The 24232-nt window shown below is 40.8% G+C and overlaps 1 protein-coding gene across 1 annotated transcript in view; it reads right to left on the bottom strand.

The window, feature by feature from the left end:
- Positions 1 to 6899: 6899 nt before the first annotated feature.
- Positions 6900 to 24232, bottom strand: part of MRPL30 (mitochondrial ribosomal protein L30) — a 66678-nt gene continuing 49345 nt past the window's right edge. Inside the window, exon 7 of the transcript XR_004033440.1 lies at positions 6900 to 7128. The gene's annotated coding sequence lies outside the window, so the exon portion shown is untranslated. The remainder of the gene's footprint in view (positions 7129 to 24232) is intronic.

The raw sequence follows: 24232 nt of genomic DNA, 5'->3' as shown, positions 1-24232 counted from the left end.
AGCCACTAGAGGTATTTGTGTTTCCAGTCTCTGGAACACTAAGTTGGGTTGGTCTGAAGGATCTGGCTTCTAGGGGCAGAGGCGTGGAGGATGATGGTAGAGAACATATCTACCAAGGGACCCAGTAACTCACTGAACCTAAAATATGGCTTCCATCTGATCATTTTGGGGCTCTTGTGCTGTTGGAATAGCAGGCAAAGATGAGATCTTATTCTAGTAACCCTTTAGAGAAGATTCAAGAAGACAAGAGTTCTTTTTACTAATGGAGGCATGGATAACTATGTCTGGGGCTCAGAAGATCCACTAGGGCATATCTTGGTTCTCCTGTGCCATATTTGAATGTAACTGAGGAGGAGGGACTCCTCCCTAACTAATTCTATGAGGCTAACATCATCTTGATACCAAAACCTGGCAGAGACACAACAAAATAAGAAAACTTCAGGCCAATACCCTTGAAGAACAGTGATGCAAAAATCCTCAACAAAATTCCGGCAAACCGAATCCAGCAGCACATCAAAAAGCCTATTCACCACGATCAAGCAGTGATTTTTGCACATTGATTTTGTATCTTGAGACTTTGCTGAAGTTGTTAATCGGCTTAAGAAGCTTTTGGGCTGAGATTACAGGGCTTTGTAAAATAGGATCATGTCATCTACAAACAGGGATAGTTTGACTTCCTCTCTTTTTATTTAGATGCCCTTTATTTCTTTCTCTTGCCTAATTGCCCTGGCCTGAACTTCCAATACCATGTTGAATAGGAGTAGTGAGAGAGGGTATCCTTGTCTTGTGTCAGTTTTCAAGGGGAATGCTTCTGGCTTTTGCCCAGTCAGTATGATGTTGGCTGTGGGTTTGCCATTGATGGCTCTTATTATTTTGAGGTATGTTCCTCAATACCTAGTTTATTGAGAGTTTTTTTTTTTAACATGAATGGATGTGTAATTTTATTGAAAGCATTTTCTGCATCTATTGAGATAATCATGTGGTTTTTGTCTTTAGTTCTGTTACATGATGAATCCCATTTATTGATTTGTGTCTGTTGAACTAACATTGCATTCCAGGGATGAAGCCTACTTGATCGCATATGTACCAAATAAACGAGGCAAAACTGACAAAAATAAAGGGATAAATAGGCAAATTCATAATCACAGTTGAAGATTTTAACATCCCTCTTTAAGCAATTGATGAAATAAAATAAAAGGAAAAAAATTGGTGAGGATCTAGAACTCTGCTGTTGATATGATAGCCACTAGAGCCACAAGTGGCTATTGTGCTCTTGAAATGTGATTAGCCTAAAGTGAGGTTTGCCGGGAGGTGAAAAGTTCACACTGATTTTCAAAGAGTTAAAATGAAAACAATAATGTAAAATATTTTATTCATAATTTTATGTTGATTACAGGCTGGGCGTGGTGGCTCACACACCTGTAATCCTAGCACTTTGAGAGGCCAAGGAGGGTGGATTGCCTGAGCTCAGGAGTTCAAGACCAGCCTGGGCAACATGGTGAAACCCTATCTCTTCTAAAAATACAAAAAATTAGCCGGGCATGGTGGTGCACACCTTTAATTCCAGCTACTTGGGAGGCTGAGGCACGAGAATCGCTTGAACCCAGGAGGCAGAGGTTGCAGTGAGCCAAGATCGCACCACTGTACTCCAGCCTGGGTGACAGAATGAGACTCTGTTTCCAAAATAAAATAAAATAAAATAAAATAAGTAATTTTATGTTGATTACATGTTAAAATGCTATTTGCATATTTGGGCTTAAATAGAACGTATTATTACAATTAATTTCACCTGTTTCTTTTTTCTTCATTGATTGTGGCTAATAGAAAATTTAAAATGACATATGTGGCTGATATTACATTGCTTTTGGACGGCGCTGATCTAGAAGACCTGTAAGATACTGTCAAGCATGTTGACCTAATTGACATTTATAGACATTCAAGCAAATAACACAAGAATAGGCATTCTGTGTATGAATACATGGAAAGTTCTCTCAGATAGACCAAATCTGTGCCATCAAACAAGTCTCAATAAATTTCAAAGATTAAAATCTTACAAGGGATGTTCTGTAACCACAATAGTATTAGATTTGAGAGCAAATGGCCAGGTGCATTGGCTCATGTCTATAATACCAGCCCTTTGGGAGGCTGAGGCGGGAGGATTGCTTGAGGCTGGGAGTTTAAGACCAGCTTGAGCAACATAATGAGACCCCATCTCTACAAAAAAATTTTTTTCAGTAGCCGGCCTGGTGGTGGGCCTGTAGTTTTACATTCTTGGGAGGCTAAGGCAGGAGGATTGCTTAAGCCCAGGAATTTCAGGTTGCAGTGAGCTAGGATTATGCCACTGCACTCCAGCCTGGGCAACAGAGTGAGACACTGTCTCAAAAAAAAAAAAAAAAAAGAGAGAGAGTAAAAACGTTAAAATATCTATAAAATCCCTAAATATTTGAAAACAAAACAACATGCTTTGAAACAACCCATGGGTCAGAGAAGGAATCACAAAGCAAAGTAGAAAATATTTCTTCTTCTTCTTCTCTTTTTTTTTTTTTTGGAGATGGAGTCTTGCTCTGTGGCCCAGAAAGGAGTACAGAGATGCGATCTCAGCTAACTGCAACCTCCACCTCCCAGGTTCAAAAGATTCTCCCACCTCAGCCTCCCGAGTAGCTGGGATTATAGGCACCCGCCATCATGCCAGGCTAATTTTTGTAATTTGTTTTTTTAGTAGAGATGGGGTTTCACCATGTTGGCCAGGCTGGTCCTGAACTCCTAACCTCACGTGATCCGCCCACCTCGGCTTCCCAAAGCGCTGGGATTACAGGTGTGAGACAACGTGCCCAGCCGAAAATATTTCAAATTGTATAACAATGAAAACATAACATATCCAAATTAGTGGGATGCAGCTAAAGCACTGCTTAGTAGGAAGTTTATGGCTTTAAATGCTATTCTTAGAAAAAAAAAGAAAGGCTTAAAATGAATGACCTATCAAGTCCAACAGAAGCTTAAACATAAAAATAAAAACATTTTTAAAAATTAACGATCTAAGTTTGCACCTTAAGAGACTGGAAGAAGATAAGCAAATTAAACCAAAACCAAGTAGAAGAAAGAAAACAATGATAATTATAGTGGAAATAAACGAGACAGAGAGCAGACAAGAATAGAGAAAATTAACAAAATCAAAAGTTGGTTCTTTCAAAATATTAATAAAATTGATAAATTGATTGCAAACCGATCAAGAAAGCAAACACAAATTACTTATATTAAGAATGAAGGAGTGGAGCTATAGCACTAGATTTCCTAAAGATATTAAAAAGATAATAAAGGAATATTATAAACAACTTTAAAGAAATAAATTCACCAACTTAGGTGAAATAGACAAGTTTGTGAAAAACACAAATTACCAAAATTGAAATTAAATAGAAAATCTGTCTCAAAAAATAAAATAGGAGCAATTATATCAATATCTATATGTTTACATATAGATTCATAACCCTCAATATAACAGACTTCAGGCATAAATGGTTCCACTGATGATTTTTCTTTTTTCTCCTTCCTTCCTTTCCTCCTTCCTTCCTTTCCTTTCTTTTTGTTTTCTCTTTCTTTCCTTCTTTCCTCTTTCTTTTTCTTTTCTTTCTCTTTCTTTTCTTTCCTTCTCTCTCTCCCTCCCTCTTTTTCCTTCTCTCTCTCTCCCTCCTTCCTTCCTTCCTCCCTCCCTTCCTTCCTTCCTTCATTCCTTCCTTCCTTCTTTCCTTCCTTCCTTCTTTCCTTCTTGCTTTCTTACTTTCTTGCTGTCTCTTTCTCTCTCTTATTATTTTAGTAGATATGAGGTCATGCTATGTTGCCCACGCTGGTCTCAAACTCCTGAGCTCAAGCAATCCTCTCCCCTCAGCTTCCCAAAGTGCTAAGATTACAGGTGTGAGCCACCACACTGATGATGTTTCTATCAAACTTTACATAAGAATTAATACCAATATTAGGCCAAGGCGGGCAAATCACCTGAGGTTGGGAGTTTGAGACCAGCCTGACGAACATGGAGAAACCCCATCTCTACTAAAAATACAAAATTAGCTGGGCGTTGTGGCGCATGCCTGTAATCCCAGCTACTCAGGAGGCTGAGGCAGGAGAATCGCTTGAACCTGGGAGGCAGAGGTTGCGGTGAGCCGAGATCATGCCATTGCACTCCAGCCTAGGCAACAAGATCGAAACTCCATCTCAAAAAAAAAAAAAAAAAAAAAAAAAGAATTACACAAACTATTTTGGAAAATAGGAAAAACACTTTCCAACTTCTTTTAATAGTGCAGACTAGCTCCCGACACCAAAATCTGATAAAAAAAATTGCAAGAAAGAAAAACAGAAAAGAAAGTCAAAGACAAATATCCATCAGAGTTCTTAACAAAATATTAGCAAGCTAAATCTAGCAATAAATAAGAAAGATAATGATTCATGACCAAGTGGAGTTTAGTAATTTAAGGTTGACTTAAAATTCAGAATGCAGAAAAAGCATTTGGCGAAATCTAATATGCATCCATGATTTAAAAAATAAAAATTAAAAAAAAACTTCTCAGCAATCCAGAAAGAGAAATAACCTCTCTATCTGATAAAGGACACAAACAAAAATATCAGCTAACATCTTACTTATGTTGAACTACTCAATAGTTTCTCCCTAAAATCAAGTCAGGAACAAGGCTAGTATGGACTTGTAAAGAAAGTCTTATCCTATAGTTTATTGTAGGTATAAATGCCATTGCTGTGTGCAGCTATTATCTTGTGGCTGACTGCAATTCTCTGAAATGATTGGGGAGGTACAGGAAATGGATTCGGGCTGTGACAGCAGAGTGGTGAAGGCTGGTTCAGTCAGCCAGTGAATTCTGGCTATAAACCATGAGAAGAGATTCAGGGACTGCTTATCTTATAGCAGGAAAATGATCCTAACTCATACTCTGCAGAACGTGCCCTTCCAGGTCCCATCTGCCCTGCACCTCTAGCCCTCATCCACCCAACTGAGGCTTCCTTCCTGGTGGATCTCCTCTGTGCTCCTCTAGGCTGCTTGCTTTGCGAGGACGTCACGCTCCCACTTCCTTCCCCATCCCCATCAGACTGAAATGTTGGCCTGAGCACCTTGGATAGTTAGTGGCTCAGACCTCGCTCTTTTCTGAAGAGTTGCCCCTTCCTAGGGGATTCTAAAGACTCAAAGCCTTATTTTATTTTTAATTGACAAATAATAAATGTATCTACTTATGTGGTACAATGTGACATATGTATATTGTATATTATGGAATGATGACATATGTATATTATGGAATGATTAAATCAGGCTAATTAACATATCCATCACCTTATATACTTATCACTCTTTCATACTATGAACATTTAAAATCAGCTCTCTTAGCAATTTTGAAATATATATTACATTATTATTAGCTATTGCCACCATGCTGTACAATAGATCTCAAAAAACTTATTTAAATGACTATACTTCTGATTGTGGAATGTCACCCCTTGGCAGAGTGATAGGGAGATGTTTTGGGCAAGGGCCCTTTCCAAGTTCTATTCTATACTCCCCTCTATGAGAAGGCAGTTTCTTGCAGTTGTGCTAAGTCAGGGCTCTACATTCGGACAGATTTTACCAAATTAAGATTGTAAATATAGAAAATGACTTAATAAAAGCAACACCCCCTGCCAGTGGCCCCCCAAATTTCTGAACCAGAGGGTGTGAGAAAGCAATAAATGAGATGTGAGTATGAGTGATAAACTGACACTTATACCCAGGGACAACTGTAACCAAAAGTAATAACTCTTCAAAGCAGGAGACTGACTGAGCAAGACAAACACAGAATTTATTTAACTTTCAAAAAAAAGAAAGTTCAGTGAGCATGACTGCAGACTAAAGGGGGAGAACTTAATGAGTTACAGTGAAAAATACTTAATTTAACATCCCAACAGGAACATGGAATTTAGGGTCTACTCTTTCAGAAGGGTTGAATTCTCCCTGAGAAATTATCGACCCTCTTGTCTGAATTTCTTTTTTTTTTTAGACAGAGTCTTGCTCTGTCACCTAGGCTGGAGTGCAGTGGTGCTATCTCAGCTCACTGCAACCTCTGCCTCCCGGGTTCAAGCAATTCTCATGCCTCAGCCTCCCAAATAGCTGTGACTACAGGTACCTGTCATCACATTCAGCCAATTTTTGTGTTTTTAGTAGAGACGGGGTTTCACCATGTTGCCCAGTCTGATCTTGAACTCCTGACCTCAAGTGATCTGCCCACCTTGGCCTCCCAAAGTGCTGGGATTACAGGCATGAGCCACCATGCCCAGATCCATATTTCTGAGGTTGAATATGATGCCACGAACCCATGGGAACATTGAACCGTGAGAAACATATTTATCAAGGCACCAAGATTCTGATTGATTAGGTTAAACACACCAGCTAGAAATTTCCCAAGTGGACAAAACAAAAGCTGAGAGGTGTGTTGTGCTCCTGTCTTCCTGCAGGGCCCTGAGTCAGGTGAGAAGCCCCGGCTGCTCTTTACCTCCCTTCCTGCAAGTCCTGCTCTGACTGAGCCTAGGGAGGCATTCATTTCAGGAGGAAAAAGTTCCTTTTGTAAGAACCTACCATTTTCCCACATCCCAGTGAGTCTGGGCCAGAGCCCCAGCATGAGGGTGAAGTGCTGGGGTGATGAGGATATAGGTGCATTGGGAAGAGGGGTGTGCCCTGTGGCTGCTGTTAGGGCCATACTGTGTTATAGGAGCAGTCACTATAGCTGCTTCTTTCCTTATGTAAGTGTTTATTCTCTCATCTATCTATCTATCATCTATCTATCTATCTATCTATCTATCTATCTATCTATCTATCTATCTACCTACCTATCATCTATTATCCATCCATCTATCTATTATCTATCTATCCATCCATCCATCAAGCTATCCATTTGTTTGAGTAGCTTTTATTATTATTTAGGTAGGGTAAGGCCAACAGATTAGGAGATGACTGCCAGTGAAAAAATAATTTTCTATACTCACAGATCCCCAGAGAGGGAGTACATGTCACACCACAGGGGGCCACACGGGGAATAATTGGCATCAGTCACGAGGCAGAGGGAAGGGAGGAGCAATGGGCAAGTACCTTTGTTGTGGTTTCTGCAGAAAGGAGTGGGAGAAGCAGGGTAAGCAGGCTTAAGATTGGCTCATTTGGATAAGTTCAGTGGGCTGTGGGTATAGGACTATCCCTGGTTGTGTGGTACCTGGCCATGGACTAATTAGGACAGGTGGATAATGACCCCAAGTATGAGACCCCAACAAGGGATATTGTTGGGAGTGTGGACTTAATCACCTGCTCAAGAAAAGGAACTTACTGGCCCCTAGTCCTGGCCTCAAAGCTGGCTCCAGATAGCATTTAAAAAGTATATCACACCATCCATCCATCCATCCATCCATCCATCCATCCATCCATCCACCCACCCACCCATCCATCCACCCACCCATCCATGCATCCACCCACCCATTTACCTACCCACCCACTCATCTATCCATCCATCCATCCATCTATCTATCCATCCACCCATCCATCTATCTGTTCATCCATCCATTCATCCATTTATTTAAACAGCACATTAGCCAGAACAGGTGGTGAGCAGACAGCCTGAAATCCTAAGTTCAGAAAAGGTTTCCTGCAATGTAATATATAATAAGTCTCTTGCTCCTGTTTTCTGTCCATTTCACCTGCTCCAGGATAGAAGTTTACCTGCTTTGAAGCCTGTGGAGAGTGGGCTGAGCTGGCTGGAGTTGGGGGACCCCTACCCAACAGGGCTGTATTTCTCCTTGCCAGTGGGTAAAGGCTAGTTGCACAACCTCAGGCCCCAGGCTGAGCTGGACAGCAGTGGGGAGGAGAAAACATTGCTGCTGCCAGACCCATCTCTTTGGGAAGGAGTCTTTTTTTTTTTTTTTGAGAGGCACCAAGATTCTGATTGATTAGGTTAAACACACCAGCTAGAAGTTGGTCTCGCTCTGTAGCCCAGGCTGGAGTGCAGTGGTGCTATCTCAGCTCACTGCAAGCTCCACCTCCCAGGTTCACACCATTCTCCTGCCTCAGCCTCCCGAGTAGCTGAGACTACAGGCGCCTGCCACCACGCCTGGCTAATTTTTTGTATTTTTAGTAGAGATGGGGTTTCATCATGTTAGCCAGGATGGTCTCGATCTCCTAACCTCATGATCTGCCCACGTCGGCCTCCCAAAAGTGCTGGGATTACAAGAGTGAGCCACCGTGCCTAGCTGGGAAGGAGTCTTTTATCCCAAGCCTGGGATTCAACCCCCAGCTATAAGGATGGAAGGCCCCAGAAGTCCCAACCGTATTTCCTCAAATGCTCCCACTTTTATGGGGGTGCAAGAGTTTCTCTTTTTGCTTAAAAAATGCTTTTGTAGGCTGGCTGCAAGTGGCTCATGCCTGTAATCCCAGCACTTTGGAAGGCTGAGATGGGCAGATAGCTTGAGATCAGGAGACTAGCCTGGGCAACATGGTGAAACCCCATGATATGGTTTGGCTGTGTCTCCATCCAAATCTCATCTTGAATTGTAGCTCCCATAATTCCCACATGTTGTGGGAGGGACCTGGTGGGAGATAATTGAATCATGGGGGTGGATTCTTCCATACTGTTCTATTGGTAGTGAATAAGTCTCACAAGATCTGATGGTTTTATAAGGGGTTTCCCTTTTCACTTGGCTCTCATCTTTCTCTCTTGCTTGCTGCCATGTAAGATGTGCCTTTCACCTTCTACCATGATTGTGAGTCCTCCCCAACCACATGGAACTGTTAGTCCATTAAACCTCTTTTTCTTTATAAATTACCCAGTCTCAGTATGTCTTTATCAGCAGCATGAAAATGTACTAATACACCCCATCTCTACGAAATATTTAAAAAATTAGCCAGGTGTGGTGGAATGCACTTGTAGTCCCAGCTACTTGGAAGGCTGAGGCAGGAGGATTACCTGAGCCTGGGGAGGTCAAGGCTGCAGCGAGCTGTGACCATGCCACTGCATTCCAGCCTGGGTAACAGAGTGAGACCCTCTCTCAAAAAAAACTGCTTTCGTAAATGATCACATCATTTGTAATTGGTAAGTCAAAAAAGTCCATTGAGCTTTGACATATTCTGATAGTTGCTATTACTATTAGTGGATATTGTGAACTACTCTCTCTTTGTGACTTGTGTCTCCAGGAGCTCCTGGCTTTCATGGGGGGGAGAAAGAAGCTACTGGTCTCCATACAACTATTTCAGGATTTTCTCAGAGAGAAGCCTCTTATGGATGGAAGACAAGAAGCTCTTGCTAGAAATCCGTGTGATCAGGTGGGGAGGAACAAGTCCTGGGCAAATGCCTGTTACCAGAAGAAGAATGAACTGGGCAGACTTGAGTGGTTGAAGCCTGAGATTGTGGGGACAGAAGAGGCCAACCAACAGGTGTTATGTGGACATGAGTTCTCTAGGACAATATATAGTTGGACAGGAATTAAGTCAGATTGAGTCAGAGTTATGCAGGCGTCTGATAGTCATGCAGTAGAGAGGTGTATTAGTCCGTTTTCACGCTGCTGATAAAGACATACCTGAGACTGGGCAATTTACAAAAGAAAGAGGTTTAATGAACTTACAGTTCCACATGGCTGGAGAGGCCTCATAATCAGGGTGGAAGGCAAGGAGGAGCAAGTCACATTTTACATGGATGGTGGCAGGCAAACAGAGCGCTTGTGCAGGAACTCCCCCTTATACTACCATCAGATCTCGTGAGACTTATTCACTATCATGAGAACAGCATGGGAAAGACCTGCCCTGATGATTCAATTACCTCCCACTGGGCCCCTTGCACAACATGTGGGAATTCAAGATGAGATTTGGGTGAGGACACAGCCAAACCATAGCAAGAGGATTGGTGGGGATGGGTTGCCAGGCAAATGATTCAGTAGCATTCATGGGGGAATCAAGATGGGTGAGAGGTTGATTTCCTGGGTGAGGGTGGGATCTGGTGAGGAGGATTGGTCTAGAGATGAGGTGGGGGTCTAGCTGAGAAACCAGATTCATTATCTGAGTGTGCTGTGGTGGGGGTGGGGGTTGGGAGGTGGTCCACTAAGACTGTAGGATCTAGGGGCAAATATGGCTCAGGTAACAGAAAGAAGCCTAGAATTGATGGTGACCAAGGGAGAAGTTGAGAAGAGGTAGGGATTTTTTGAAGCTGGGAGGAGGCAGGGCAAGATGGCTGCATAAAACACTCCAGTGATCATCCCTCTGCAGGAACACCAAATTCAACAACTATCTATGCAAGAAAGTCCCTTCATAAGAACTCAAAATCAGGTGAGTGATCACAGTACTGGTTTTAATATCATATCAAGGAAAAGGGCACTGAAGAGGGCAGGAAAGACAGTCTTGCATTGCCCAAACCAGGGTTCCCCAACCCTTAGACCACATACCTATATATTCCATAGGAGACTATTTAAGTAAGTTTTGCTATATTTAACCAATAGAATATGAGGCAGCTATTAAAACAGTGGTTATGAAGGCTTTGTGATAACACATAAATGCTTATAATACATTGTTGAGTTATAACACTGCATATACAGTATATATTTGAATATACGTTATGTAAAAAGAGATACATTAAAGTAGAAATAGTCATGTTAGCATTTAGTACCTTTGTTTCCTTTAGTTTTCAATGTTTTTAATGTGGCCATGTTCATTTAATATTAAACAATCTAAATTTAAAAAGTAAAATAAAATAATTACCCCCCCACAACTCCACAAAAAAAAAAAAAAAAAAAAAAAAAAAAGATAGTACTGGGCCATGACCTGTTAGGAACTGGGACACACAGCGGTGGACTAGTGAGCATTACCACATGAGCTGTGCATCCTGTCAGATCAGCAGTGGCATTTGGGTTTGGTAGGAATGTGAACCCTATTGTGAGCCGTGCATGCAAGGTATCTACATTGTGCGCTCCTTATGAGAATCTAATGCCTGATTATCTATCACTGTCTCCCATCACCCTCAGATAGGACTTTCTAGTTGCAGGAAGACAAGCCCAGGGCTCCCACTGATTGTACATTATGGTGAATTGTATAATTATTTCATTATACATTACAATGTAATAATAATAGAAATAAACTGTACAATAAATATAATGCACTTGAATCACCATGAAACCATCCCAATCCCCTTCACTCCGGTCCGTGGAAAAATTGTGTTCCATGAAACTGGTTCCTGGTGCCAAAAAGGCAGGGGACCACTGGCCTAATCATCCCTTCCCCATCCCCTGGCAGTGTCATGTGCCAAAAGAGAATTTGTATGCTCAGGGGAGGGAGAATGAAGTGATCATGGGATTCTGCACTGGAACTCCCTGCTGCCCTGTCACAGCCAAAAGCAACACAGAGCTGAATTTGGCTAATGCCCATCGAGGGAGCATTTAGATCAGTTTTGGCCAGAGAGGAATCCTCTGCCCTAGCAATAGGAAACTGAGTTCTGGCCAGCTTAGCTGTCAGCTGACTGAAGTGGACTGGGGTCCTAAATATATTTGAAAGGCTGTCTCAGCCACAAGGACTGCAGTCCCTGGGCAAGTCCTGGTACTGCAATGGGCTCAAAGCCTGTGAACTTGGGGTACATGTGACCCAGTGAGACACCAGTTGTATTGGCCAAGGGAGTGCTTGCGTCACCCCTCCCCAAATTCCAGGCAGTGCAGCTCTGGGAGAGAGTCCATCCACTTGCAAAAAAGAGAGGGAAGGGTAAAGAGGACTTTGTCTTGCAACTTGGGTACTAGCACAGCCACAGTAAAATAAGGCACTTAGCAGATTCCTGAAGCCCCTGAATTCAGGTCCTAGCTTCTGGATGGCATTTCTAGACTCACCCTAGGCTAGAAGAAAACATGCTGCCCTAAAGAGAAGGGCTTAGTCTTGGCAAAACTCACCACCTGCTGAGGAAAGAGCCTTTGGGTCTTGAATAAGCATCAGCAGTAGCCAGGCAGTAGGTGCCAAGGGCCTTGGATGGGACCCAGTACTGTGCTGAATTCAGGTGTGACCCAGTGCAGTCCTACCTATGGTGGCCACAGTAGTGCTTACATCACCCATTCTCCAACTCTAGACAGCCCAGCACAGAGAAAGAGACTCCTTTGAGGGAAAATGAGGGAAGTTAATGAGAGATTCTGCCTGGTAATCCACGGAATTCTTCCAGATCTCACCCAAGTCCACCAAGGTTGTACCTCTATGAGTCTTCAAGAGACCCATAACTATCCATCCATCCACCCATTCTTAGTACAGATAGAGGGCTTGGGACACCTTCTAGTACAGATAAAACCGCAGTGACCAAAGACTTAGATCACAACACTCAATTCCCTTTGAATCTGAAAAGCCTTCTTAACAAGGACAGGTACAAACAAGCCCAGACTGCAAAGATTAGAATAAACACCTAACTCATTGATATGGTTTGGCTCTGTGTCCCCACCCAAATCTCATGTTGAATTGTAATTCCCACTGTTAGGGGAGGGACCTGGTGGGAGGTGATTGAATTATTGGAGTGGATTTCCCCCTTGCTGTTCTCATAATAGTGAGTGAGTTCTCATGAGATCTGATGGTTTAAAAGTTTGTGGCACATCCCCCTTCACTCTCTCTCTCTCTCTTCTGCCACCATGTGAAGATGTGCTTGCTTCTCCTTTGCCCTTCCACCATGATTGTAAGTTTCCTGAGGCCTTCCCAGACATGGTCCCTGTACAGCCTGCAGAATTGTGAGTCAATTAAACCCCTTTTCTTAATAAATTACCAAGTCTCAGGTACTTCTTTACAGCAGTGTGAGAACAGACTAACACACTCATCAATGCCTAGATATCAACGAACATTCAGAAGCATCAAGAGCATCCAGGATAATATTAGCTCAGCAAATGAACTAAAGAAAGAACCAGTAACCAATCCCAGAGTGACAAAGATATGTGAACTTTCAGACACAGAATTCAAAATAGCTGCTTGGAGGAAGCTCAGTGAACTTCAAGAGAACACAGAGAAGAAATTCAAAACCCTATCAGAGAAATTTAACAAGGAGATTGGAATAATTTAAAAGAATCAAGCAGAAATTTTCGAGATGAAAAATTCAATTGACACACTGAAAAATGCATCAGAGTCTCTCAATAGCAGACTTGATCAAGCAGAAGAAAGAATTAGTGAGCTTGAAGACAAGCTATATGAAAATACAGTCAGAAGAGAAAAAGTAAAAAGAGAATAAAAGAGAATGAAGTACCACTACAAGACCTAGAAAATAGCCTCAATAGGCAAATCTAAGCATTATTGGCCTTAAAATAGGAGGTAGAGGGTGAGATGAGGGTAGAAAGTTTATTCAAAGAAATAGAAATGGAACTTTTCAAACCTAGAGAAAATATCCAAGTACAAGAAGGTTATAGAACACCAAGCAGATTTAACTCAAATGAGACCTTAAGACATTTAATCATCAAATTCCCAAAGGCCAAGGATAAAGAAAGGGTCCTAAAAGCAGCAAGAGAAAAGAAACAAACAACATATAAAGGAGTTCTAATACATCCGGCAGCTGACTTCTTAGTGGAAACCTTGAAGGTCAGGAGAGAGTGGTATGACATATGCAAAGTGCTGAAAGAAGAAAACTTTTATTTCAGAATATTGTATCCACCAAAAATACCCTTCAAATACGAAGAAGAGATTAAGACTCTTCCACACAAATAAAAGCTGAGGGAAGAGCTTGTCAATCAGACCTGTCCTACAGGAAATGTCAAAGGGAGTTCTTCAACCAGAAAGAAAAGGATGTTAAAAAGTAATAAGCAATCATCTAAAATTCACTGATAACAGAGGGTACACAGACACATATAGAATACCCCAACACTGTAATTGTGATGTATAAGACACATATATTGGTTACATACTCATATATTGAGTAGGAAGACTAAAAGACAAACCTATCAAAAATAATAACTATGATGACTTTTAAGAGATAGATAGTATAAAATATATAAATAGAAACAACAAAAAATTTTAAAATGGGGATAAATTGTAGTTTTTATTTTCTCTTTGCTTGTTTGTTGTTTTTTTGTGATCAGAATTAAGTTGTTATCAGTTTAAAATAATAGGTTATTAGCTGGGCGTGGTGGTGGGTGCCTGTAGTCCCAGCTACTTGGGAGGCTGAGGCAGGAGAATGGCGTGAACCCAGGAGGCGGAGCTTGCAGTGAGCTGAGATTGCACCACTGCACTCCAGCCTGGACAACAGAGCAAGACTCCATCTCAAATAATAATAATAATAATAATAATAATAAAATAAAATAAAATAATAGGTTATAAGATGTTATTTGCAAGCTGTATAGTAACCTCAAATCAAAAAACCTACAGAGATACATGAAAAATAAAAATCAAGAAATTAAAACACACTATCAGGGAAAATCACTTTTACACAAAGAAAGACTGAAGGAAGGAGGGAAGAGAGGCTGAAAAAACAACCAGAAACAAATAACAAAATGGCAACAGTTTAAGTCCTTACCTATCAATAATAACATAGAATGTCAATGGTCTAAACTTTCTAATTAAAAGACATAGAGTGGCTAAAGGAATTAAGAAAAAAGACCCAACTACATGCTGGCTACCAGAAACTCACTTTACCTATAAAGATACACACAGACTGAAAACAAAGGGTTGAAAAAAGATATTACATGCAAATGGAAACCAAAAAAGAGCAAGAATAGCTATACTTACATCAGAAAAAATACATTTCAAGACAAAAATTATAAAAAAAGACAAAAAAGGTCATTATATAGTGATAAAGGGGTCCATAGAGCAAGAGGATATAACAACTGTAAATATATATGTACCCAACACTGGAGCACCCAGATTTATAAAGCAAATATTATCACAGCTAAAGAGAGAGAGAGATTTCAACACAATGTTAGCTAGAGACCTCAACACACACTTTCAGCATCGGACAGACCATCCAAATAGAAACTCAACAAAGAAACATCAGATTAATCTGCACTATAGACCAAATGGACACAACAGATATTTACATTTCATCCAATGGCTACAGAATACACATTCTTCTCAGCACATGGATCATTCTAAAGAATAGACCATATGTTAGGCCACAAAACAAAGTCTTAAAAAATTTTTTAATTGAAATAATATCAAGTATCTTCTCAGATCATAATGGAATAAAACTAGAAATCAATAGAAAGAACTTTGGAAACTATACAAATACATGGAAATTAAACAATATGCTCCTGAATGACTGGCAGGTCAATGAAGAAATTAAGAAGGAAATTTCAAAGTCTCTTGAAACAAATGAAAATGGAAACACAACATACCCATACAGGATACAAGAAAAGCAGCACTAAGAGGAAAGTTTATAGCAATATGCACCTACATCAAAAAAGGTAGGACAACTTCAAATCGAACAACCTAAATGACACGGTTTGGCTCTGTGTCCTCACCCAAATCTTGTCTTGAATTGTAATCCTCACATGTTGGAGGAGTGGCCTGGTTGGAGGTGACTGAATCATGGGGGTGGTCTTACTGCTTGCTATTCTCGTGATAGAATTCTCACGAGATCTGGTTGTTTGATAAGTGTGTGGCTCTTCCCCTGCACACACTCTCTCTCTCTCACCTGCTGCTATGTAAGACATGCCTTGCTTTCCCTTCACCTTCCGCCCTGATTGTTGAGTTTCTTGAGGCTTCCCCAGCCATGTGGAACTGTGAGTCAATTAAACCTCTTTTGCTTATAAATTACTCAGTCTCAGGTAGTATATTTATAGCAGGGTGAGAACAAACTAATACATTAACAATACATCTTAAATAATTAGAAAAGCAAGAGCGAACCAAATCCAAAATTAGTAGAAAAAAAAATAAAGATCAGAGCATAAATAAATAAAAGTGAAACTAAAAACAAAAAACAATACAAGCTGGGCATGGTGGCTTATGCCTGTAATCCTAGCACTTTGGGAGGCCGATAAGGGCTGATCACTTCAGCTCAGGGGTTCGAGACCAGCCTGGTCAATATGATGAAACACAGTCTCTACTAAAAACACAAAAATTAGCTGGGCATAGTGGTGTGTACCTGTAATCCCAGCTATTTAAGAGGCAGAGGCATGAGAATCACTTGAACCCAGAAGGCAGAGGTTAGAGTGAGCTGAGATTGTGCCATTGCACTCCAGCCTGGGTGACAGAGACAGAGCAAGTCTCTGTCTCAAAAAAAAAAAAAAGAATAAATGAACAAACAAATAAATGAAATGAAAAATTGATTTTTTGAAAAGATAAACAAACTGGGAAACTTTTATCCTGCTAAGAAAAAAGGGAGAAAATTAAAATAAATACAATCAGAGATTTTAAAAAGAGATGTGACAACTGATACCATGGAAATTCAAAGGATCACTAGAAAGCACTACGAGCAACTATATGCCAATAAATTGGAAAACCTAGAAGAAATGGATAAATTCCTAGATACATATAACATTGAAACATGAAGTAATCTAAAACCTGAATAGACCAATAACAAGTAACAAGATCAAAGCCATAGTAAAAAGTTTTCCAGGCTGGGCGCAGTGGCTCATGCCTGTAATCCCAGCACTTTGGGAGGCCAAAGCAGGAGGATCATTTGAGGTCAGAAGTTCAAGACCAGCCTGGTCAACATGGTGAAACCTCATCTCTACTAAAAGTACAAAAATTAGCCAGGCATGGTGGCACACACCTGTGGTCTCAGCTACTCGGGAGGCTGAGGCAGGAGAAACACTTGAACCCAGGAGGCAGAGAGATTGCAGTGAGCTGAAATCACGGCATTACACTCCATCCTGGGTGACAGAGCAAGACTCCATCCGAAAAAAAAAAAAAAAAGTTCTCCAGCAAAGAAAAGCCCTGGATCTGATTCCTTTACTGCTGAAATCTACCAAACATCTAAAGAAGAACTAAAATGAATCCTACTCAAACTATTACAAAAAAATCAAGGAGGAGGGAATATTTCCAAATGAATTCTATAAGGCCAGTATTACTCTGATACCAAAACCAGATAAAGACATACTAAAAAATAAAACTACAGGGCAATACCTCTGATGAACATAGATGCAAAAATTCTCAATAAAATACAAGCAAACTGAATTCAACAACACATTAAAGTGGTCATTCATCATGACCAAGTGAAATTCATCCCTGGGATGCCAGGGTGGCTCACCATGTGAATGATTTCTGCAATAAAAACTATAAAACACGTATGAAAGAATGGAAGAAGACAAACAAAAAATGGAAAGATAGGCCGGGCATGGTAGCTCACGCCTGTAATCCCAGCACTTTAGAAGGCTGAGGTGGGTGGATCACTATCGGGGGAACCACCCCCAATATTTCATCATAGGTTCTTTTCTATTTTCCCTAAGTGTCGGCCGGTCTGAGAAATAAAGAGAAGAGTACAAAAGAGAGAAATTTTAAAGCTGGGTGTCTGGGGGAGACATCACATGTCGGCAGGTTCCTTGATGCCCCCTGAGCCGTAAAACCAGCAAGTTTTTATTAGCAATTTTCAAAGGGGAGGGAGTGTATGAATAGGGTGTGGGTCACAGAGATCACATGCTTCAAGGGCGACAAAAGATCACAAGGCAGAAGGTGAGGGCGAGATCACAAGGTCAGGGCAAAACTAGAGTTACTAATGAAGTTCCACGTCCCGCTGTGCATGCATTGTCATTGATAAACACCTTAACAGGTTCAAGGGCAGAGAACCAGTCTGACTAGAATTCGCCGGGCTGGAATTTCCTAATCCTAGCAAGCCTGTGGGTGCTGCAGGAGGCCAGGGCGTGTTTCATCCCTTATCTGCCACTGCATAAGGCAGACACCCCCAGAGCAGCCATTTTAGAGGCTCTCCCTGGGAATGCATTCTTTTCCCAGGGCTGTTAATTATTAATATTCCTTACCGGGGAAAGAATTCAGCTATATTTCTCTTACCCATTTTTGGTAATAAGAGAAATATGGCTCTGTCCTGCCCGGCCCACAGGCAGCCACACTTTAAGGTTATCTCCCTTGTTCCCTGAAAATCAGTGTTATCCTGTTCTTAAGGTGCCCAGATTTCATATTGTTCAAACACACATGCTTTAGGAACAATTTGTGCAGTTAATGCAATCATCATAGGGTCCTGAGGCAACATACATCCTCAGCTTACGAAGATGACGGGATTAAGAGATTAAAGACAGGCATAGGAAATTATAAGAGTATTGATTGGGGAAGTGATAAATGTCCATGAAATCTTCACAATTTATGTTCTTCTGTCATGGCTGCGGCAGGTCCCTCCATTCAGGGTCCCTGACTTCCCGCAACAGATCACCTGAGGTCAGGAGTTCAAGACCAGCCTAACATGGTGAAACCCCATTTCTAGTAAAAATACAAAATATTAGCCGGGCATGGTGGCGCGTGCCTGTAATCCCAGCTACTCTGGAGGCTGAGGCAGGAGAATCATTTGAACCCAGGAGGCGGAGGTTGCAGTGAACTGAAATTGTGCCATTACACTCCAGCCTGGGTAACAAGAGTGAAACTTTGTCTCAAAAAAAAAAAAAAAAAAAAAAAAGAAAGATATTCCATGTTCATTGATTGCAAGAATCAATGTTGTTAAAATGTTCATATTACTCAAAGCAATCTACAGATTCAATGCAATCCCTATCAAAATACCAATAACATTCTTCACAGAAATAGAAAAAATAATCCTAAAATTTATATGGAACCACAAAAGATCCAGAATAGCCAAATCCATCCTGAACAAAAAGAACAAAACCAGAAAAATACATTGCCTGACTTTGAAGTTTATTGTAGAACTATAGACCCGAAACAGCATGGTACTGGTATAAAAACAGACACATAGACCAATGTAACAGTAGAGAATTCAGAAATGAATCCACACATCTACAATGAACTCATTTTTGACAAAGATGCCAAGAACATACATTGGGGAAAGAACAGTCTTTTCAATAAATGGTGCTGGGAAAACTAGATATCTACATGCAGAATAATGAACTAGACCCCTATCTCTCACCATATAAAAAATCAAATCAAAGTGGATTAAAGACTTAAATCTGACACCTGAAACTATGAAACTACTAAAAGAGAAATTGGGAATTCAAGACCAGCCTTGGCAACATAGTAAGACCTTGTCTCTACAGAAATAAAATAAAAATAGCCAGGTGTGGTGGCTAACACCTATAGTCCCAGCTACTCAGGTGGCTGAGATCAGGGAATCACTTGAGACCAGGAGTCCAAGGTTGCAGTGAGCTATGAATGCACCACTGTACTCCAGCCTGGGAGACAGAGTGAGACCTTGTTGAAAGAAAGAAAAGAAAAGAGAAATAAATAAATAAAGGAAAAAGGAAGAGAAAAGAAGAGAAGGGAAGAGAAGAGAAAGAAGAGAAGAGAAGAGAAGAGAAGAGAAGAGAAGAGAAGAGAAGAGAAGGACATTAAGGAAATGCTCCAAGACATTGATCTGGGCAAAGACTCCTTGAGTAATACCTCAAAAGCACAGGCAACTAAAGCAAATATGGATAACAGGGATCACTTCAAGCTAAAAAGCTTCTGCACAGCAAAATAAATAATCGACAAAGCGAAGAGACAACCGACAGAATGGGAGAAAATATTTTCAAACTACCCATCTGACAAGAGATTAATAACCAGAATATATAAGGAGGTTAAACAACTCAATAGGAAAAAAAATCAAATAATCCAATTTTAAAATGGGCAAAATATCTGATTAGACATTTCTCAAAAAAAAAAAAAAGATATATGAATGGCCAACAGGTAGGTGAAAAAATGTTCAACATCATTAATCATCAGAGAAATGCAAATTAAAACTACAATGAGATAATATCTAACTCCAGTTAAAACGGCTTTGATCCAAAAGACAGACAATAATGAATGCTGCCAAAGATGTGGAGAAAGGGAAACCCTTGTACACTGTTGGTGGGAATGTAAATTAGTACAGCCACTGTGGAGAACATTATGGAGGTTCCTCAAAAAACTAAAAATAGAGCTACCATATGATCCAGTAATGCCATTGTTAAGTATATATCCAAAAGAAAGACCAGTATATTGAAGAGATATCTGCACTCCATGTTTATTGCAATGGAGGGCAGATTTACATTTACACTGCACAATAGCCAAGATTTGGAATCAACTTAAGTGTCTATCAGTGGATGAATGGATAAAGAAAATGTGGTACATATATACAATGGAATATTATTCAGCAATAAAAATGGAACCCCGTCTTTTGCAACAATATGGATAGAACTGTAGGATATTAGGTTAACTGAAATAACCCAGGCACAAAACGACAAATTTTGCATGTTCTCACTCATATGCAAAAATTAAAACAATTGAGATCATAGAGATAGACAGTAGAATAATGGTTACCAGAGACTGGGAAGGGTAGTGGGGATGGGGGAAAAAGTATAGATGGTTAATGAGTGCCAAAATATAGTTAGAGTGAATAAGATCTAGTATTAGCATAACAGGGTGACTATAGTGAACAATAATTTATTATATACATATTTTTTGTTTTATCTTTTAGAGATAGGGTCTTACTCTGTTGCTCATGCCAGAGTGCAGTGGCACAATCATAGCTCACTGCAGCCTCAAATTCTGAGCTCAGGTGATCTTCCTGCCTCATTCTCCTGAGTAGCTAGGACTACAGGTGTGTATCACCTCACCCAGCTCATTTTTAAAATTTTTTTTGTAAAGATGGGGTCTTGCTATGTTGCCCAGGCTGGTTTTGAACACCTGGCCTCAAGTGATCCTGCCACCTCAGCCTCCCAAATTTTTATTGTATAATTAAAAATAACTGAAAATTGAATTGGAATGTTTCTAACAGAAATAATAAATGCTCGAGGTGGTGAATACACCAATTACCTGAATATGATTATTACACATTATGTGCCTGTATCAAAATATCACATGTATCCCATACATTTATACAGCTATTATGTATCCATAATAATTAAAAATAATAATAAAAAAAGAAGTAGGGTCTGATGACCAAGAAGACCCGGGTGGCCAAGATGAGGAAGCACATGGTAGGGGTGAGAGGGATGGTGAAGAGGACAGTGGCCTGAGACTCTGGAGCAGAGGTGGTAAGGCTTACCACCACGGTGGGAGTGATAAAATGTCTGAGAACAGCTGGGGCAACAGTAGAGAAGGCTGTGCTGACAGAAGGAAAGCCAGGGATGGGGTGGAAAACGTGTGGTGGGGCAGGGCCCACTAATCAGGAGGAGACCATGAGGGATAATTGCTGGGAGCCTAGACAAGGGACAGAGTGGGCAAACAGACCTGCATGAGGCACTCCAGGCCTGGTAGGGTCCACTGAGAAGTGAAGGCCAGTGCTCACTACAGTGAGGAGAACCACCCCATGTCCCCATGTGGGGCAGTCCAGGAAGAGGGGTTTGGAAAGGATCTGGGCTTTAATCAGGTTATTTTGGTGAGTGTTCCAAAAAGTAGGGTTTGCTCTGGATTGGATGCTGTCAGGAGAAAGATAATTCTGTGATTGGTATCTTAATCAATGTTACCTAGAAGGAGGGAGAAATGAAATGAAGCTCAAGCTGTGATTGGCAAAGCTGCAGTGACCCACATTAGCCAGAATAGGTGGATGCTTGGTTATTTTTGTGACTTGAACCACATTCATGTTTTGGTCTGTGCTCAGACATGACTCTAGAGTGGTCTTGTTTTTGCTTTGATCCATTACGTTCAGAGCAGCTTTATCTGATGTTGATGTTCTGTGAAATTGCTTATGTTCAACAGAAGAACACCACCCGTGAGGCCAGGCCAGCTCCTGGAAACACCAAGGCCTGAGAGTTCCAGGCCAGTTCCTGGCGGTCAGAAGTTGCTTTTTCTTTTCCTCAATCCCCCTCTTTAGTCAAGGGCAAGTGAAGTCAGGCCACAGAATTCATGACATCCAGATTTTCACCACTGTCAAGACCAGGAGGATGTCCAGGAAGCATGGTCTGTGGTTGGGCTAGAGCTAATCCCTCCTCCTGTTGCAGGATGAGTTGTTGAGACCTTTCACTTGACAGTGGGTACAGAGCAGCATTCCAGATTTTGGACAGTGTACATCAACCAACTGTAACACAGGCCATTATTGGAAACAAAAGGATGTATGAGTCTTTTAACGGGTCTTAATGCTGGGAGACCAGATTATAAAACCCAGGTGAAGAAACATGTCCCAGAATCCAGATGAGTCTTTTAGGGAGTCAGGTGGCTTTTTCGTTTATCATAATATTTTCTGTTTTGCGTGCCCTGTAGTGTGTTAAGTGCAGGAAGAAATGTTTGTGATAGTATCAAGTCCTCCTTGGCTAGCTGACAGAAAATCAAGGTGTTCAACGGGCCTCAAGATTCATAGCGTCACTGGCAGGTGGGACACACATTCTAAACATCCTCAGCAATATGCTTAAATTACCCTATCAATCTTGGTTCAATACTTTGCCAATTCTTCTCTGCTATTGTGGGTAATATCACAAAATAGTTTTGCTAATTTCCATTTTTATTACGGCCTTCTCCTTCCATAACAGCAAAGCATGTCAAGGCTCTTTAATTCATTGTCTATTCTACAGGGGTTCCTGTAGTGGTCAGGTGATTTTTGTTGTTTCTAAAGCACTGCAAAGTCATACACTACCCCCACATCAAATACCTCCTATTGTAGCAAAATAAATATTTACTTTTGTAACTTGGCAGATCTGGGAGGGGGCAATTAATTTAGCCAAACTAAATGAATACGATTTCTGAGAAAAGCTTTGACTATGATGATATAGTCTACATAGCATTCCACCCCCCCCACCCCCACCCCCCACCAGGGGAGTCTGTTGCTCAGGCTGTAGTGCAGTGGCACAATCATAGCTCACAGCAACCTTGAAATCCCAGGCTGAAGCGCAATCCTCCCACCTCAGTCTCCTCAGCAGCTGGGACTACAGGCGTGTGCTACCACACCTAGCTAAATTAAAATTTTTTTTGTTTTGTTTTAGACATGGGGTCTCTCTATGTTGCCCAGGCTGGTCTCAAACTCCTGGCCTCAAGCCATCCCCCCGCCTCAGCCTCCCAAGTTGCTGGGATTACAGGAATGAGCCACCACGCCTGACTATACTTGGCAATTTTTAGTTTCACTTTTTAAGTGTGAATAATCTAAAACCACAATTAAATCAGTTCTCCAAGGGAATCTCTAAGTCTGTGCAGGGTATGGATAGTTCCCTAGAAGGGGTAAGCAATTATGGGCGGTTGCTTTTTTGGGTGAAGGAAGTGGCTGGGTTTAGAGTGTTGTAATATAGGCCGGTGATGTGTAGAAGCAAAGCAACAATAATTCATGGGAGACTAGGTAAGTAGCTGAAAAATCCTGTGAGTTTATTGTCAGTAGAAGACCCTGTATAGCACAGCATGGGAAGCTGTCAAGTTTAGTGGAAACCCTGGAACTAAATCAACTGAAGTTTTCACTTTTATTGCTACTGCTATAGTTCTCAGATGAGGTGAATATGTCCTGGCTACTGGATCTTACAAAATAAGCAATGGACCCCTGATGATTTCCACTTAGTTCAATCAGTACCCTAGTCCTGTCCAGCTTTATAATAAAAAGAAAAGAGGTATGGAGGACTGGTGAATCTAGAATAATGGAAATAATCTTTTGGGAGACAGTAATTGTACCACTCTGGTGCAATCATAGTTCACCACAGCCTCAAACTCCTAGACTCAAGTGATCCATCTTGCCATCCCAAAGCACTAGGATTATAGGCATGGGAGTGGGGTGGGGAGTGGGGGTGTGCACCATGCTCAGCTGTTTATATTATTTTTAAAGTGATCAACACATTTTCTTTTTTCCAGGTAATAAAGAAAACTAGAGAACAGGAAATGAAGAATTGTTTTTCTTCTTGAGCACTTATTTCATGTCATTTTAATAATTTTGAGGCAAAAAATAAACAGAAATAATATCCAAAGGCATTTTCAGTTTGTTAATTGATTGCCATTCTAATACATAAAGGTAAGAATTTTAGTGACCAGTGTTTTATATCTGACTCTTATTTTAGAATTTCCAGTGTTTCAAGGATTCCTTATTAATTATTTACCTCAGGTCTTGAGAGAAAAATTTTGATATAGAAAAGCGGATTTTGACAAATATACACAAAGAGTGGCAAATGATTTAGACAGTAATTTGGACCCTTGAAAATTTTATCGAGCTGTGTGATCAAAAAGCTAGTACTTATTAATCCTCAAAGTATGGAAAGGAAGGAA

This window comes from Nomascus leucogenys, chromosome 14 (assembly GCF_006542625.1).
Source record: "Nomascus leucogenys isolate Asia chromosome 14, Asia_NLE_v1, whole genome shotgun sequence".
NCBI classification, from domain to species: domain Eukaryota; kingdom Metazoa; phylum Chordata; class Mammalia; order Primates; family Hylobatidae; genus Nomascus; species Nomascus leucogenys.
The sequence above is the reverse complement of the archived record's forward strand: the minus strand, read 5'-3'. Positions and strand labels throughout refer to the sequence as shown.